The 17,878-nt window shown below is 30.0% G+C and overlaps 1 protein-coding gene across 2 annotated transcripts in view; it reads left to right on the top strand.

Annotated features, from left to right (window-relative positions):
- Positions 1–17,878, top strand: part of LOC113394700 (uncharacterized) — a 47,178-nt gene that overhangs the window by 14,407 nt on the left and 14,893 nt on the right. The gene's annotated exons all lie outside the window — the stretch shown is intronic.

Below are 17,878 nucleotides of genomic sequence, written 5' to 3'. Positions count from 1 at the left end.
TATTATTTTAATACTTTACTATTCGAGAGAATAAAATGTAACTACTAATAGGAAGTAGAGAAATTGCTTAAGGATTATTATTACTTTTAATTTTACAACGTTTATTAAAACACCATCTAGGTATCAGTAAATTAAACGAGGACCTTTTTGTTTACGTCATATTTTGTAAATTTATATCATAATAATATATTTGTTTTGTTTCCAGCTTATTTTAAGTAAATTTTATTCTCACGTTTTTTTGCATACACAACACAGAATGTCGTCAAAATTAACTAGCAAAAATAGCTTAAATCATAATAATGTGTTTATAATTTAACGAGTTTTTCGTTAGAAAGTAAAAATATCAAATGAGGGGAAATCGTAGCGTAGCGTTAACGTAGTTAATATTATAAGTTGGTCAAATGTCTGAGAAAAGTAGCAAGAGCTTTGGCCGAAGGTAATTATAACCTGAGGTCAAGCGCCACCTAACGGTTACGTTAAACAAATGACGCTACTTAATTATTTCTTCTCGAACAGTTTCTTAAAACTAGTCTCACAACTCGCAACTAAACTCACTCGAATATTTAATAAAAAAATCAAAGTCAAAATGAATATTCATGGTACAAAATCACCGATTCGGAAAAAAAAATCTCATAACTAAGAAGAACAAGCGAAGAAAATTCAGTGGGATTATCTTTACTAATATTATAAATGCGAAAGTGCTTTGCCTGTTTGTTTGTCTGTTCATCTGTCTGTTACGCTTTCTTCAAACATTAACATCAGCTAGTATTTATACAATTTTTCCAATCGATAAATAATTTGGTTTACAATTACGAATAAAATTGTTTCTATTTCTTCAAATTTCCTGATGTTCCAGCGTCATGTCTCTAGCTAAACATGTTTTTATACTAATACTAGCTGGAACGCAACTTCACCCGCATAACATTCAATTTGTAACCAAAATCCTCCTATATCTACTAACGTGCCATTTAGTGATTAATATTTTCTAACAATAACACTAATTTAAATTATAGTTACAAAATATTTACATAACGAAGGAACATCATATTTTAATAATTAACATAATCGTTAACCTAATGTCGTAGCTGTTGGACTGTAACGCAAAAGTTCGAACCCACGGCGCGCACTTCTTTCCGAAGTTATTTCCGAATTGATTAAATTATTAGTGATTGATTGATATAAAATCAGTCGTGTTTCTTCCACAAATTTATATATTTATTCACGACATTATTTTATTTGTCTTAATATTACTGAAATTCAAATTTAGCCGCATTTTTATCCGGGATCAGAAGTAGCTTATGGGCTATTCCAAACTATAATCTATATATAGTGTCTGTGCCGAATTTTAAACATATACATACGTTCAACTATTCTGCGGTGATTGACTAACAAACATCCATCCAAAATTTTGCATCTATAATATTATTGTATATAATAATACAACCTGTTAACTACCTATTTCGCTGGGAATTCAATGAACATAAAATTGGAGATGGATGAGCGGAATTCTAAAAATTAATAGCCTCTAAAAACTAATAGAATAGATGATTCTGCGTCGTGTAGTTTACGTAACGGTATACGTTATGTTCACTAGATTTTCACGTGACTGATTATATATATACAAAAATCCTTTGGATTGAACCTTTATTAAGAAAGGTTATAAAAAATACTGGTACTTCATTAATGAGATGATCTTTGCTCTTGGTTATGCATTAATCGTGTGTATCAATCAGGAATTTACTCGTATAATGTAAGCGCTTCATCCGCGAAACCGCGGTGTATCCGTCCTATATATTTTGCGTTTTATATTTCATTAAATTATCGCGAACGATGAATCTTAAAAGTTTTTAGAAGTAATGAATTAAATTAAATCTAGTATTTTGACCATTAAGCTAACACTCACTATAGAATCATAATATGTTACTAAAATTTACCTTTATAATTTAAAGATTTGCTCGCCATTCGGTCGCCTCACCGATATTTCTATGACTAAGTCCTTCAAAATATGAAGGACTTAGAAACTTAACTAAGTGATCGTATCGTTCGCAACTTGATCAAGTTATCGAATTACGAATGATTTATTATTTTGATAATAGAGCACTAACGCGCCCCTTTGCGTTCGTAGGATTTGTATTATTTTTTTAAAGAAAGTGTTTGTCTTTTAAGAAATATGAAAATACCTTAAGAGATATATTTTAATGAGATAAAACAAAAGCTAAACAAAAAAAAATGCAATCCTTAAAAGTAATTAATACCATTATCATCATAATTATCTAACGTTATAACATAAAACGAAAAAGCAATCGGCGGACATTTACGACCGGCCGCCGCCTGACGCCAATCATCATGCTATTACACGTCTATAAGGGAGGTTAAAAAAAAACCATACGCGAACCCTTGGTAGCCATTCCACATTGGTTTGGTTCGGCATCAACTTTTCTTCTAGAAAGTAATCGTTCATCTAATAGTATATAAATAATAAAGTAATTAATAAAATGTGTTTAATTATAAACAAATAAACGAGCGTATAAAATTATAAATAGCCTTGCAGCGAATGCGAACGAATATAATAATCTTATTTATCGCATGTAAGCTTACAAACAAGTTTGATGCGGTTTTGTTGTAATTGTATTGTAATGTTACGTGTCGTAGTAGCTTGCCTTGCACTTGCTGCATCTTCAGTGCAATAGCCGGCCATGGAGGAGCCGGTTTGGGTGCACGATATTTACCTATCAACGAGAATTCCTAGAGGCTAGTGTGTGTCTCTGACATGTTAAAGATCCAACGTATCAATCGTTTTTTTAATGTGTCGATACATTTTTAGATCATTGTTTTTTTTTTGGAATCAAATTGCAGTATTACGTGTTATTGAGTTTGCGCTTCGAGATTCTTCAGTGCAATAGCCGGCCATGGCGGAGCCGGTTCGATCTCTAAACGGGTCAGTCAAGCTGCTAGGTTAACGTAGACTCGGCCGATAACTTGACCACTGTGTTTACATATTACTTGATACGTGAACTTAATGGGTTTCATAATTATAAGAATAAAATAATTGAGAATGTTTTTACAATCGAATATAATTATTAAAAACTTTATACACTTTAAAAACATACATCTATATTATATTTTGACAATTTAATTTAAGAAACATCTTAACCAAGCGTTTATTTTCAATGATTCAACAATATTAAGTAATGAGAATCATTCTGAGAAATATAGTGAAGAGCAATTTTTTCTCTATTTTACACGTATGTGAAATAAAGCGTACACTTAATGCACCCATATACATGAACATACACATATAATCATATACATAACAAAAAAATATCAATTACCGAATAAAATGTACCTACTATGTAAGAGTACGAATGAGTGTATTTATCAATCATAAAACAAATAATATTTATTTTATTTATCCTTTACATCTTTATATGTATTTGTCGTGGCTGTGAAATTATATAATTAAATTTAAAAAAAAAATACGTTCAATTTGATAGGACAAAGAACTACGAGACGGCACTTGGAGTATAATTAGACACAAAAGTTCCTCACAAAACAGGCATTCCGAGGCATTTACTGATATTTAATGAGAAACCCATTTATTTACAGTTTAATTTACTAATTAGATTCTGTAGCTAAGGTACGCTAAGGTATGAAATTCTCATATACGTACTCTCAGTTTATTGTAATAAATCAAATTAAAAGGAGTTAAATACTTTTGTTTATACCTATATACATATAGGTACATTACATATGTATATTATACATACATACACATAAATGACTAGTAATAGTATATTTTTAAAAACAAGCTTTTTATTAAATAGCTTATACGCGACTGCTGTCGATTTTTTTTTTCATATAAAGTGCGAGTTGTAACCTGTGTTAAGCAAAGTTATGTATTCCCGCGTCAAGCTTTCATATCTTTTTATTTTTACTTTTAAATAACATATATTATTTACTTTAAAATAGATTTTTTTTTAAATATAAAATATTATTAGTATATTTTCTGACTTCATAGAGTCATAAGATATCGGCTTATTAATTTTGATAAAGCGTTTAATGTACGTGCAATATCATATTTGAAATTTGCCTCCTGCCATTGAATTAATTATGCTTCAACGTCAGTTGGATAACAAACAAAATGGGATCCTCTTAATTCTAAAACTTCGCTTTGAAAGATTATATTTTTGAGGAGTTGTAAAGTAATTTTGCTAATCCGTTCTGCTTAATTAGATATAACGTTTGAATCCCTCGTTATATTTCAAGCGTTAACTCGATTATAATTACTGTATTTTAGTTAATAAACCTCTGACTTGTGTTTATTATGATGTTTCCAAATTAATTAATAAAACCTATATTTTCATTGCTTATTATAATAACATTTAAATTAAATGTACAAAAATAATTATTAAATTAATCGTAAGGTTATCGTTTATATTTCGAACATAAATATTTTGTTAACTCTTTTGTCAATTTTCTTTTAAACTATTCTAGCTGTCTTTAATATATCTTGTCTACTAATATATCTGGTTATTTCAAGACATACACGTAGATAACTGTTCAACTATTTAATCTGGGGATATAAAGTGTTCTGTGTAATTTTCACATTTAAAGAAACTGTTAGTCTCACGTCACGGAAATGATGTCGCGACTCTGCAGATAACGATATGCCATATTGTTAGCGGTAAGGTCATGAATTCGATGTGACTACTTATTATTTTCTTGATAATAAATTTTTTTGTTAGCGAAATAATGATTTTTATTAGGAATTATTTGCTAACAACAATTGTCATAAGGAAAGTGATCACGAAGTGTGTCAGTGGGTCCTCTACCTTTCTCTTCTCGGGTTTGAATCTAAAAAAATGTTTCCACATGAATTGGTGGTATAAATAATTTATTTTGTAAATAGTAAAGAAAGTGATACTGTTGCAATACTTGCATTTTTAAACTGCCTCGTTTTATATTATTAAGATCGTCATTGTAACCATATGGGTACATCCGATTCGCGGAATATTTCATAGCTTGAATGAAATGAATGAAGAAAATAATTCAAGAAAGGTTGAATGATTTAAAAGGTAATGTTTGAAAAGTTTAGGAGAAATATATTTATGTCAAAGTAAAAACGTATATATTTATGTAAAAAGAAAACTGACGTCGTTATATAGTAATTGTTTTTTTGCAAATTGGTATTAACATAAATATAATAATTAGTATATTCAAATTGTAATCATTATATTACAGTTACTTTATCCAACAATAAAATTCTCATTAAAACTGTCATGAAACGAGCCACAAGTACAGACATACGAGACGAGATTAAAAGAAAACTTCAAGAAAGCGAGTTAGGACCCGAGACAGTCGTAAACTTCAATAATAAAATGAATAAGAAGCAAATAAGAATGAGCGTACTGTCCGCACTGAGGCTTTTGACCGATCCGAGTTCATTGGTCCAGCGGCGATAGAACGAATGTCTTAATTAACTGTTCTTCTAGACATTTTCTTAAGTGATATTTATATAAAAAGTTGCCAGTGACAAAAGACAAACCAAAGTAAAATTCCCGAAGCAATATCTCAAAGCTACTAAAACTGAATGTCATTTGATGCAATTTCATCAAGAAATTATTATTGTTTTGTATTTAATTTCAAGTTATAGATCACGTGATTTAAAGTATATCACATATATATAAATATATTTTTAAACTATTTTTCTGTAATATATATATATATATATATATATATTTTGCAAACCTACAAACGTTCAATCTTTCATTTCCTAAGATTTGTTGGTAAGGAATGCTTTAAGCGCGCTTATTGTACAAGATATATTTATTGTGCAATAATAAATAAAATAAATAAACAATGACCAAATGTCAAAGTATATTAATGCCAATAAACATAAATTAGAATACTATGTTCTTTTCATACAATACAATAATACTTGTTCGCTTTAAGGTACCTTATAAAATAGGTAACATTTTTTTAAATATATTGTGAATACCGCAGAGTTATTTGTGAAAACAAAAGATTATATCTTAATCTGACTTAAGTTACTAACGCTGAAGGAAAATGTAAATCTGAGCAACAACAAACAGATTTTATTCATCTTGACAAGTTTGTGATGATTATAAAGATGTTTAGTTTTTTATTGTTTCTAATTAAACGCTTTTAATTTGTACTGATTTATAATAAATATTATTACAAATGCGTAAGTGAGTTTGTTCGTTATATAAAGATTGTCAGAAAAAGGGTTCAGAAAATAATGCAGTAAAATCAGAACGAATACGCGGACGGAAGTAATTTCAAAATGTCTTCGAAAAGGTAATATTTATTGCGAATTATCATTGCGACGCTTTTATGTTGTATGGCATTATTTACACTGCGTCTTATAGGGCTATAATATCTACGGACAGCGATGCCAGCTCAACGTTAAGTGTCCAATTTATCTTCCCGTTTATATAAATAGCCTTCTATTAAAAAAAATATATTCAAAATTTAAATATTATGGAAAATTTTAAATGTATCTCAGAATCCAATTAAATAATTTACCTTCATTATTAACGAACTTATGTATTCATCGGATAAATTGAAGTTTTGGATAATTTAAGTTTGCATTTATAAAATGCCGTATAATTTTTAACGAACTGTTGTGTTTTAATTGAATAAAAATGTTAGTTAAAAATTCAATATGAAATCCCCGTACATGGGTAATTTATTTTATTACAAGAAACTCGCCCCGACTTCTCACAGGTACACTAAATTGTTTTTTGTTTTTTATTAATAAAAATTCATAATTAGTAACGGCGGCATAATCCATTTTAAATATTACGAGTACATAATGGGGGGATATTTAATTGGTTTTTAATCCAATAAATCAATATCTAAAGAAGGCTCAAATGTATTTTATGAAAGCTATTATCGAAAATCTTATTAATATATTATGTATATTATTATATCGAATAAATCATTAGAATTAGTAATGTAATGTAAACAGAAATAATTAAATTTTGAGTTCTGCTCGTGTGAATTTGCATAAGTCTCTTTTTAAATAGTACATATATTGGTTGTACTTTTGAATAGATAGGTGGTTTTTACTTCCAATTAGACAGACAGACTTGCGAAAATTATATAAATAGTTCATAAACAATGCAAATGCGGACTAGATTATTAAGAATAAATTATACGTTCTTTAAGCTTATCCTTCGAATAAGCACCTGCAAGTTTCATACAAAAGACTAACTGCTCTATTCTATTCATGTTATTAAATTATGTTTAACATTTTATATCTGAATAATGGCTCTGTTTTTGTTTAAAGTAATGAGATTTTTTACTATAAATAAAGATTCGTACTTCTAACGATTCTTGTTATTAGTTAGTATGTTTCCTGTTTTATTCCAGGGTATAATTTTTTATGTATTTTAATTCATTTTACATTTACCATTATTTTCGTTTAGCTAGTAAATTAATTTTAGAAAAAAATCATATTTTACTATTTTCATAACAGTATAAGTGTCAGATCTCTCGAATAATTTAATCTCTTCGAAATAAGACGTTGGGGAAGTGTGGTCGATAGATATCGAATTTGAAGAAGTAATTTCGAGATATCTGAGCGGTCAGCCCGAAATTGGAAAGCTAACGCTTCGGCCCAAGAATAAATGTGGGTAAAATCCAGTTTTAAGGAACTTTATCGTATCGTGGTTTTGACGATGAGTCAAGAAGAAAGAAATTTTGTTTTATTTTATTGAATAGAAAATGAAACAAATAATAAAAAATAAAATAAATAATTAATTATAATAATCGATGATAAATCGCAATACAACTGTATTGAAGAATATCTAATTTATTATAGTTCTGTTTATACACTGGCTGCCTTATGCAAGCCCGCCAGTGTAGGGAACCATCTGAGTTATTCTGCTGCCAGGCATACTTTTTGTTCGTTTGTTCGGCTTGAACCGTGACCGACTGTAGAGACAACATTGTAGCTGCCATTAATAGCGTCCCATTGACGTAATTTTTATCCCAATGCCAATGCCAATGGACCACAAAACTTCTCAATAGGTCTAATATTTGTTTGCTGGATTTTTAATTTTTTTTTATTGAACACAGTACTGGTTATTTGCAGAATTGCTCGTTTTTTCATTTTCATAATTACATCGAAATCTGATGGAAGTTCTTAATAATATGCCAACTTTGATTTACCATTCATCATACGAGTAATAAATTACTAAATATTCGCGATCGTAAAGGAAATACTTTTTTCTTGTTTTTTAACACCTTCCGTTGTCAAGCGTACAAAATGAAACTTCACACAATGGCTCGTAAGTTTTCATTACATTGGACATGTACATTTCTTACATTGTGATATAAAAATACTGTGTGGAATAAAATAATATATTTCTTTAATATAAATTGATACTATTAAAATGAAAAAGTAAGGCTTTACATATAAGTATACAAAAGTTAGGTACTGTAAAGACTAAAATACCAAAGGAATGTCTCTTACTTGAGTAGTTTAGGTTTAGAAAATATGTTTTAAATTTTAAAAATAATAATAATTGTTACCATGAAATTTTTATGTAAATATTAAAAACTTTTATCTTTTTTAATCGAACTATATACCTAAAAAATTATTACAATATTCGCTGCAAAATTTTAATATAAGAAACATTTTATAACTTTCTCACAAAAAAACGATCTAAATAACATTTGTAATGATCAATATTGCCGATCCCACTGACTTTTTTTTATTACTTCCTGCGTTATGGGTACTTAACGAGCTCTCAAAAATGTTCCAAAAAGAAACCTTCTCCGTGGGAGGACGCAGGGTGAGTGACCGAGTCCTTGACCTACACACAAACAGAGGGTCCATTTTTCATTCATGCATCTCTCTTTTGAACATCGACAGAATAAAACATTTTAGTTTTTTTTTTATACAATAAGACGTTTAAGTTTCAAACTAAGCGGCAAACTTTTATAAAAAACTTGTTGTTTTAACCGTTTCTACAGTGTGTGGATTGCACACACTTTATCTATTTTATTTGGAGTAGTCTGTATTAGTATAATAGTTTTTCTCCAGTCGTTACAATAAAAATATGAAATAAATTATAACATACATAAAATACAGAAATGTCTTTAAAGAGAACATTATTCAATAGGTATATAACAAAACAAAATCTGTGGGCACCATACGATAAGAAGAAAAATTTTTAAGTTTCAAACTAAGCGGCAAACTTTTATAAAAAAAACTTGTTGTCAGCCGCGGCTTCGCTCACGTTTTAGTCCATCCTTGGAATTCAAGCCTGCTTCATAATAAATTTCATACAAATCGGTTCAGTGTTTTGGCCGTGTAAGAGCAACAGACAGACAGACAGACTGACTTTAGCATTTATAATATAAGTTTATGTAACTGTGTCTATTCAGCAGCAAAATTCCTATGGATTATTGTATGAATAAAAATAAATAAAACAGGCGTAAGTAGGCAGTGTGCTATATTTAAGAAACTGTATTGGGAAACAATTATAAGTAATTTTATAGTGTTCGAATTAATTATTATTTGAATTAAATATTATACGCATTTGTTACTATAAATCCAAATAATAGTAGGTTACGTTACAATTGATATTACCATATAAGAAAATTGAAAGCCAAAGTTGTATTGATAATACGTCTCGACACAGCCCACTTGCGGTCACAGAATTGGAGGTATTCCATCTTCCGTCATTATTCACAAAGCCTTATATGTATCAAGGTGACCCACATTCTGTAAATTGTTTATGGGTGACTTGGCATTTGTCGGAGAAAGTGGTCAGATGAATGAAAGTCTAAATTTGTCTACGTTTAGAATGAAGACTACTTTAAATACCTACATACTGTCTAGCTGACTATGCGTTGAATACATACGGCTTTTACGATAAAGACATTTCCTCTATAATCATGAAACAATAATTAATAGCAAAACCTTATTATTTTATTATTTACAGCTTGTCATTTGAAATTCTATATCGGTATTATTGACTCAACAGACCTTTTTGTGTTGATTTTTGTTATGGATCTTAAATAACCTCACTATATTTCTAAAACACATAACACTCGGTCGTATTGTCTCATCTGGTGGCAGGAGGGCTAGCTTTATCTTTGTTGTCAGAGAATCGGTACCATAAACCCAAGAGAAAATGCACAAAGCGTTATTTCTAATATTCCACGCTGACGCGATGTAAAAATACATAGTTTTATGTGGATATATATTCTTATTTATATCCTGTAAGTAAATAATTGTTTTTCAAAAACTATATTTTGATATATCACCCAATAATGTCCTAAAGGTATTTAATAGATATGAGATGATATGAAACCGCAGCATTAACCGTGTGCTGCACTTAACGATAACACTGAATTGTTATGATGCGATTTAACCGTTTCAATTAGTTTAGCACTTTTACTGATATAGAATTTTAATAAAATATTTAAATTTAATATATACAGAATGTTTATTTGAATAATTTAAATACCCTTTAAAAATAAACCCATCAGATCATCTGTCTATCTGGCTAGAGTATGGTAGCTTTAAATTTAATTCAAGTCTGTAATATGACGATTCAAATGTGCCTATATGAGCCTACTTGAATAAAGAATATTTTTATTTTGATTTTGTTATAGGCTGCATTCGCCCATCCATTGTTTATCTCTACTTTAGAACTCATCTGTATCAACTCTGTATTATTTTTTAAGTGAAACTTCTTTACAATTGTTGTGATTTGAAAATCAACGAAAATGCATCATGGCATAGAGACAAAAAAAAGGAAAAATATTTTAACCGTTTCTACCGTGTGTGGATTGCACACACTTTATCTATTTTATTTGGAGTAGTCTGTATTAGTATAATAGTTTTTCTCCTGTCGTTACAATAAAATATGAAATAAATTATAACATAAATAAATATAAAATACAGAAAGATCTTTAACGAGTACATATTTCAATATTATATTACAAAATAAAAAAAATCAGTGTGCACCTGCCTCGAACAAGACGCATTAACAAATTAAGCTTAGTTCAAGATAGTAGTTATTTTAGCACATTTCGGTGTTTTTATTATGAGTCACCTTGGAATAGTGTAAGGTTCAAGTTATATTTATTACAATGAGAGTCGTAGCGTGGCGGCGACCGCGCTAGAGCGTATCGCACGCGGCAGCTCGCGCCGTGACGCCCGCGCGGTCCCGTTACTCGACACACTGGCTCGTAGCCTCCGACTCGAGGCACTTTTCGTAAACTCGTAACACCGCTTAAGACACTCCTTGAATTCATTGTTTTTAAAATTTAAAGTACGATACTGTTTATTATTACTCATTCCTTTATACAACTTTACCCCAATTTTAGTAAAAATAGCGTGTGAAGAAGTCTTAATGTTTCCTTCCTGACCTTCCTGACAATCGTATAAATACACACAAGTACATAGGATAGCAACTAAAGCCATTTTATCTGTGGCTTATTTATTCCCTTTTATAACAAATAATGGACGGTAACCATAATGCTTATTGGAGCGTTGAAGTGATCATACCGCCGTATTAGAATTTTTAATACAGTTACGGCATTGTCAATGAATATAAAGCATATAAGCGATCAGTCTTTCTGCAGGAATGTGAAGAAATAGACGCGTCATTATAGCAATCAATGCGTTATCTTCAATAGAGCCTGATGGAGCTGTTATTCGCGCTGCATTCCTCATTTTTATGCACCTACATTCTTTAAACGTGACAACCGTTGTATACAGATGGACCTAATGGTGTCGACCGCCATACTTTACATTTACTTGGTGTACTACGTTTTCTATATGATATAATTATGTCAGTGGATATACCACCTGCCGTCTTATCCACAGATGTTTTAAATAGTTTCTACTTATGATTACATAGTTATTATTCTGTAAGTAAAGTTATGGCACTGAAAAGATAAAGAGAAATATTTTTGGTAATGGTCTTGGACAATAAATATTTACAAAAATGTATATTATATTATATACATACCTTTATTAATTAATTTGACGTTACTGTGAAATGTAAATTAATGTTTAATTGATATTAGATTTGATAATAAGAATATAGTTTTTTAAGGTTTTATTTGTACAGTTAAATAAATCGTAGGATATTTTAAGTATAGAAGATTTTTATTTTTGAAATATGCATTATTAAATAATAAGAAAAAGTGTCAGAATTCAGTTGATAATATTTCTGAATAAAAACTTAACGGAAGAAAGAAAGCATCAATCCGTAAAGTCCGTCATGATGTCCTCTCGATTTACTTCGCAGCCTAACGACAAGTAAACGCAAATTAAGAACAAAACAAACATTATAACTCAGCGTTGTTAGCCCAATTTGAAATCGTTGTCTGGTCAGGATTTACTTGTTTTTTCCAATGGTCTTTAACCAAAACTAATTATTTGCTTGCAAAGAAATGAGTGACCACTCGCCCATTTGCTACTTTTATTTATTTAAGATGAAACAAAGCAATAACCAACATAATAATTTTATTCAATTCACTGAGTAAAATAAAGTGTACTAAAAGTGGACCCATTTAAGTCCTTCTCTATAAAATTTGTGTCTGAAGAAGTAATCTTGAACGACTATGTAATAATATCGTACATTTATAAACGCCATGATTTTACACGCAATGTGCTTGAAAAAACCGTTATTCTGTAATAAAGACATCATTTCATGACAGTTTTGTGATTGAAATGTCAATCTGCTCGTCTTATAAATTTGCTGTCGACTAAGCATGACTGTTTTAAGTTGTAAAATAGTTAAAAAAACTAAAGCTTTGTCTAAGTAAATAATGATAGTCTATGCGATACGTAGGTATGGTCAGATGTAAATTACTCAGTTTAATAAAAAAATATTCTTAATATTTATTACAAACATATCAATGTATATGTTTAAAATAAGTATTTATTTAAAATGATGTTCCTTAATAAGGAACTTAATGTAAATTGATAATTAAATTATATAGGATTTCTATAAATAAAATAAAATAAAAATTTCTTTTATTTTCAAAGTGTGTCTCTAGTTTATTAAATAGAAACACACTTTGAAAACATATTAAAACATATGAAATAGTTCTAAGGATAATTTCCCAATTCGTTACCTTAAAAATTACCATTAACCTTGAAATAGTTCAAAGCCGTAAGCAGTTAAGATCATTATATTTTTTGCGGTACCTTTTTACATAAATACATACGATGGCTCAACATTTGTATCTAGCAGTAGTGACACATACAGAACCATCCATCGATACAGCAAAAACATCATAGTCGATTATTATTCAAAGTATATATAACAGCAGGTATGCTTAGAACTCGTTTATAACACTTTTTTTTTATTCAAAACTAAGGGGGCAATTTGACGGTAACTGGTCTACATCGCCTATACATATTGACATTGTAAGAAATATATACCATCTCTTGACCAATGAACAACCAGGAGAACTAAGACGTTATGTCCCTTGTGTTATGTCACTCGCCCTTCAATCCGGAGTACAATAACTCTAGCTAAGTATTGCTGCTTGGCGGTAGAATATATTATATACGGTACATTCAGACATAAAATTAAAAGTGCTCTAAGGTTTGCTTATAAAAATGCTTAATACAATCGCCGCAATTGTATATTTGACCAATAATATTACTATAACTAGATATACTGCACTGTTTCACCCTCGTAAATCGTTCCTGCTGCGCCTGGTTCCAATGAAGTTCCATTGAATAACACGTTTATAACAAAAAACAAAGATAAATTTAGCAGGTTTTTATATTAGTATAAAATTATAAACTGTTGAAAATGAAACAAACATTTCGTATAATTATATACCTAGTTTTATACCATAATAAAAGTAAGAACTAAATTAGAAAAAAACTTTTTACGTATTCGGTGGCTTGAAATTACGTTAAGGCCGTGCGACGTCATGCATTCTGTTATCAAATATTATTAACATTAAAAATATAAATACAATAGATTAACAAAGGAAAATAAGTGTCTAGTCGTTTTTTAAGTTTAAAGTATTTGGCAGACTCGCTAGCGCTTTTTCCTATTTCAAAAGATTAGATAAAGCTTATTGTGGAACCTAGCAGGTATGCTGATTCATATTTTTCCCATAGCCATTGGTAATCGGTAGTTGTTTTTGTTCGACAAAAAAAACAGACAGTATCGGAAATATCTGTATTGTTCTTTCTTAAAGTGGAATTACGTCCAAAAAAATTGATGAGATTTTTATATATTTTTTTAAATACATAAATGTTTTTTGTAAACCTTCAAACGTATTTTTATATTATCAAAACATGACTTTAAATATATTCATCTTTAGCATAACAAGTTTACTTACAATTACATAAAACTAGATAAACATGAAGGTTTTGTAACAAAAAGACTTCCTGGCGTATTATAGTTACAGATAATAAGATTGATTACGTGTAATCACGAAGGTACGCGAACAGAGGCTACTCAGAGCGCGTCACACTCAACTGAGATAAATAACTTAGCGGCCACATGCAACAGATACAAGGATCACAATACACGGATGGACCTAAAAAATACCAGCCTTTAAAATACGTCGGATGTCACGCCAGCTATTACAACCATTATTAAATATCTATACAGAATTTGGTCCATAATTAGCGCTCATTGTATTTTGAGACTGGCATGTAATAAATTAAATCTAATTATGATTCCATGATGTGGTTGCATAATATCTCACATCGATGAAATAATCTTCAATGCTACCATGACTAACGTGTTAGTTGTTAAGTCAAAATTATTACGTGCTCATCCATGACCTGAAGACGTTACGAAGAAACCTTGCCCAGTAATTGCATATGTAAACACATCTTTTAATTGTTTAAAACTCATTAATAATTTGCATTTTAAAAAAATCCATGTCGGAATGTTTAAATATTAAAAAATATCTGTCTTAAATATTAGGAAATAAGGGTCGCTCAACAATAGTTAAATGATTTATCATTTTATAACAAATCTATTATTAGTTCGTTTCGCAAAAACCAAGCATTTTTGAACCATAATATGCAAATAAGTTTAAATTACATATAAAATATAGTTATATAAAACAAAAGGGATTTCGAAAATCAGTGCCGATTAGAAATAATAAAATAATATTAGTATTACATAGAGTTCTAATCCGTACAAATAAACAATTTCTAGGACATTGTTGACGTTTTTTTTTAAATAAAAGGGTTGATTCAGTCATTAAACATCAAGCATCCTGCAACTAGATCCTGTGAGGTCATGCACCGCAAGGTCGCCCGGTCCTACTTGTAATATACAAGGGCAAATATTATGTGCATCTCGAAACAGCGACTATATAACCTTATGATCATCTATTAGGTATTATCTAGACTTCGAGCAATTAAACTACGTCCTCGTCATCGTAGTTTTTATTTTACATCTTATGTGTAATTGCTATTATTTTATTGTACAAAAACAAATGAATAGTTTTAAATCTATAGAACACTTAATGTAAAATTTACTGACTGACTGATTACATTATAATTAAATTTAACACTATACACTTTATTTCAATTATTTCTACAGGAAATATCATATAGTATAGTAATAGTCTTTTAATTTTGATGATAATAATTAACTTAATTGATATCCATTATGTTTTTTAATATTCAATAATAGTCGACTATTGTATCTCAAAGGGAAATGTTAAATAGGGGGTGAGGGGGAGTGTAATGATCAAATGTCAATATTAATTACCACAATTAATTGCCAATAATATACACATATACTTTGTATGGAGATACTCACTATGATTTAATTTGGTAAATAATACCTACTGCGCGTAGTTTCAGACCGCGTGTGCGGAGTCAGGCATTGGTAAAGTACCCTATGTCCTTTTATGTAAGTACTTTTGAAAACGTGTACGCAAAATTTAGTAATAATTACTTGAGTTGTTAGGACGTGAAAGCGAAACAAATAAACAATTTTCGCATTTATAATATTAGTTAAGACTTACTACACATACCAGTTTATTAAAGTTATTCTAAATTAAAATTGAATGATGGACATGCCAAAGTAAAATCAGAAATCACGATCCACACGTCAGTGTTGAATACCTACAGTGCGATTCTGTAAGAATACACTTCGTATCTCATTCGTGAATTGTTGACAACTGACTTATACTCTATTCCAACCATGACAGGAAAAAAAAACAAATAAACAACATTTGACAGCAAATTGACGCGATATCTATATGACGGTTGAGAGCTTGATTAATCTATGATATTGACTAAGGATTTATTTGTGAAAAAATGGCGTTTTGAACGTCGACGAAACTGTTATCGGAATTTTGGAAGCAAAATTATAGTGGAAATAACTACTTAAGTGCAATAGTGTTGTACCTATTATAAAAAAAGATATATTAATCATAAACTCATAGTAGTGCACAATATAGCGGAGTTATTAGCAAATCGCATGAAATTGACACGTGTATCCTATAAACTTAATAATTATTATAGTCAATGTCACATATCACATTCTGACATTTCACACTCGTGTTCTGAGGTGAGATTCGTTTTTTGTTACAGAATAGCCCTACTTATCCATTTGCCCACTCCATGACTCTTGCCTACACTAGTGCGCTGAGCAGTGTGTTCACTTGGCAGACTGCCCAGCCTTACCCGTCTATCTGACACATGATCAGATACAAGTCCAACTTTGTTCACGTTGAGTTTATATACTTTATTTCAATTAACACGTTTTCATTTGTAGGAAATTAAATTAATATCTACGTTTTTATTTATTGCGCTTGTAATATCAATGTTAATTCATTGTTAACTAGCTGATCCTGCGGCTTAACATGTTTTGCGCGCGAAATTCATTAAAAACTTTATCTATAGTACACATACCGTCACGCCCATTTCACCCGTCGAGGGCTGAATTAAAAATGTACCCCGGGACTCAAAGTCCATACCACATTTTATCTAAATCGGTGCATCGGTATTGTTATCGCTACGATTTTTGAAGCGGGCAACATTATAATAAAAAAGAAAACATTGGAGGGAAAGTTAAGCGTTTTTTTCTGGATACGCTGGAACCGGAAACATTGTTATAACATTATCTTACATTACTGTATTGTTTTACATTAATTGCGTAACTTGACCAATAAAGAAAAACGTTATTAATTAATTTCGAGAGTGATACATACAATTTATATAAATACACCGTACAATTAACTATCAACAATTAATTAACATATAACTTTCCTTTACAGTTTCATCATCTAAAGTGTGAAGAGGTAACAGAGAATGTTGCTTTTGCATTTAAAATATTATTTTAAATATAGATTAGTGACGTGAGATGTCAAAAATGTTGTATAAAACAATATGGCAATTGTAATAATCTTATATATTAATAGCGTAAGCCGATTTTTGTCCCAGTGATTATGGGACGATAGCTGCACATATAAGATCGGTTATGGTTTTATTTTGAAGAGCGTCAGCCTTATATGTGCAGAAAATTAAAGATGATTTTTGATTGAAATTTACTAGAAGTTACTAGCCGGATAGAGAGCGGCGCAAAGACTGTATAAAACAAAAAAAATATATATAAAACGTGCGAACAGACCTCGTCAGTTTACAATGAAATCAAAACAAAACCTGTCATAGGTTTCGAAATTAGTAAAAATCTGTTCAATGAACGCAAAGTTTCCCGGACGACCTGCGAGTTTAATCATATTTTCTCAATTAGAATACAATATTTGTAAATATTGGTCGCACAGTTACAAGTGACACAGATTTTTGCTTAATGCCTCATTACATTGTTAAATCGTTTATCGGAATAGCGGAATTATAATGGTGTCTACGTATACGAGCTTGTAG

Source organism: Vanessa tameamea, chromosome 2 (genome assembly GCF_037043105.1).
Source record: "Vanessa tameamea isolate UH-Manoa-2023 chromosome 2, ilVanTame1 primary haplotype, whole genome shotgun sequence".
Taxonomy (NCBI): domain Eukaryota; kingdom Metazoa; phylum Arthropoda; class Insecta; order Lepidoptera; family Nymphalidae; genus Vanessa; species Vanessa tameamea.
Note: the sequence above shows the minus strand (reverse complement) of the source record. Positions and strands in the feature narration are given on the sequence as shown.